The sequence below is a fragment of the Alligator sinensis genome, unplaced genomic scaffold (genome assembly GCF_000455745.1).
Source record: "Alligator sinensis unplaced genomic scaffold, ASM45574v1 scaffold187_1, whole genome shotgun sequence".
Lineage (NCBI taxonomy): Eukaryota > Metazoa > Chordata > Crocodylia > Alligatoridae > Alligator > Alligator sinensis.
In genome coordinates this window covers 1-2,506 of record NW_005841861.1, presented here as the reverse complement: position 1 = coordinate 2,506, position 2,506 = coordinate 1, and the positions used below count along the sequence as shown (strand labels likewise).

General features: G+C 47.3%; 1 long non-coding RNA gene across 1 annotated transcript in view; it reads left to right on the top strand.

The window, feature by feature from the left end:
* The window catches only part of LOC112551941, a 10,816-nt gene extending 8,897 nt beyond the window's left edge, over positions 1 to 1,919 (top strand). The window contains exon 3 of the long non-coding RNA XR_003096281.1: positions 1,798 to 1,919. This is a non-coding gene — a long non-coding RNA (uncharacterized LOC112551941). The remainder of the gene's footprint in view (positions 1 to 1,797) is intronic.
* Positions 1,920 to 2,506: the final 587 nt, after the last annotated feature.

Sequence of the window (2,506 nt, the reverse complement as noted above, 5' to 3'; positions counted from 1 at the left end):
TGATACCTGGTAAGCTCATGTGAGTAAAGACTGCTTATTGCTTTCTGTGTGGCCTTCAAAATGTTTTTATCCTACTAAAATATGCCATACTATGTGCAAGTCATTGCCTCTGTATGAGAGAGCAGCATCATAGCCACTGAACTGAATTCATGCCCCGTGGGAATAATCACAATTCAGCAAAATGGGCAGAAAGGAAAAGCCAGAGTTCTAAGTGTGCACCCTAAAAGAGGCCATGAAAGAGTCAGAATCACAACCTTAGAACCAGGACAGCTATCCGATGACAGCAGTCTAGGAGGCATGATGGGAATCCTCTACTTTCATGAGATTTAGGAAAGCAAGTGGACATGAGAGCAACATGTAGACGGAGACAGTGCAGGGCCTTGGAGCCACGTTAATAAGTGAGGACAACTGTGTTCCCACTCTGGTCAGTGACTAATTGTGGGTACATCTTCCCTAGCTTCAAGCCACTCAAACCTGCTGCCAGAAAATAAGCCCTTCCTACCCACTTACACTTTACCTGCTCTGAACTGGAAATGAGGCAGCAAGGGCCCTTCTAGGGTAGTCCAAGGACAGTAGAAGCAGATCTCACACAGAGAGTGAGAGATGTTCCCAGAATGTCCTTACCACTACGTTTCTTCTGAAAAGCAAGGATATCCTGAGGTTCATTTAATGTTTGTAAAATGCTTGGAGAGCCCCACAGAGATGCACTGCATAGAAATGCAAAATATATTTTGACTTATTTGGTTGGCACCTTGGGCTGAGCTTTTCAAAGCTGAGTCAAAAGGCCAACTTCCATTAAAATGAATGGGATTTAGAGGGTTCCAAATCTTTTATGACAACTTGTAACATGCCTATCTACCTATTTTTGCAAATCTCAACCATAGTTTGGAAGCTCAGCCAAAGAACATAAGAGTATAAAAAGTGCCATGCTTGGTCAGCCCAATGGTCCATCTAGCTCAGTATCTTGTCCTGAACAGTGGCAGAGGTTGATGCTATAGAGGGAGAGTTTTGAACTGGTTAGACCCATTTCATTGCCACTTTCAGCAACTTCATTGGTGTCAAAGGTCATGTGACATCACTTGCTGATGTGATACCGCTTTCTGTGAGGTCTTTGAATGTAGCTTGCTGGCCCACTGGGTGATAAAAAGTTCATGATCCGGCCCCACATTCAAAAAGGTTGGACACCCCTGTCTTAGATAGTTGCTGCTTTATAGAAGTCTAGAATTTGTCAGAATAACAAGCTCAGAGGTTTTGTAGGTGATTGGGGAGGGTGGGGGAGGAAGAAAAAAAACAACCTATGGACAGATTGTTGTTTGCTCTGAGTATAAGCTTTGGAGGTAGAGTCTGGATTGTATTTTGATATGCTAGAACTGATAACTGGTGTTCTTTCATGTAGTCTTTTTAAGCGTTACAGTGTATAGCAAATGACATGATCAAATGAAAGCAAAAGCTGATGAATGCTTAAATCACTGAAATTTCAGAACAGTATGGTCGTTTACATGACACTTAGTGGCCATCTGTATGGGTACTTCTCACTCATGTTAGGCTGCATTTAAAATGTTTGCATCTGCCTTGTAAAAAACTAACTCCTGAAGTGGGTAGTTGGGTTTGGGTTTTTTTTAATGGGCAAATAAAATATGATTCTGTACCATTAAAATGATTTCTGTATTTACATTTTTCTAATTGCTGTGGTGTTCATTTGTCAACACACAAGTGAATTTCCACGGCCCTTAGGCAGAAAGGATTTGGATATAACTGCACACTGACAGATAGATCAGCTTAACTCTTTTGTTATAGATTGGCAGTCTCCAACCTTTTTAAGCACAAGATCACTTTTTGAATTAAAGTGCAACCCCAGGATCTAACCTCCAGACCAGGCTGATACCACCATAGGTAGAGGGAGAAAAAATTATTTGGGGGGAGCAGAGTGCACATATGCACGCATGCACCCCACTATGCCCTGCCCTGCCCAGCAGGTAAGTCTGTGGGGGAGGGGGCAGAGGGAGGGGATAGGGCCATTGTAGGAGGGGCGCAGATCAAGGGCCCCCATGGTAAGGGAGGAAGGGAGTGGGGTAGAGTCAGGGTCAGGTGCTGCAGTGAATGGGGCCCAGGCTGGGCCATGTGGTGGGACAATTGGAGCCTGGGTGGCTTGTCCAGGGGTGCCGGGGGGCTCCTGCCACTATGCATGCTCTGGGGGAGGCCAGGAGGACATGTGCCCCCCTTCCCCCAATATGTGCACAGGGCGGAGGTGGCTGCCACTGCGCATTGTGCTTTCAGCCCCACTGCTCCAGGAGCAGTGCAATGCCATGTGCATCCTGCCACTAGGTGGGCAGGGGGTGCAGCGCGGCGCAGCCCAGTGGTGGCAGGCACATGGCGTCTTGCCACTCCTGGGCCAGCTGCAGCAGGGCACAGAGCCCAGCACGGAGTGGCAGCTGCCTCCACCCTGTGCATAGATCAGGGGGGCACGTGCCCTCTGGCCCTCTGCCAAGGTGCGCACAGCGGCAGG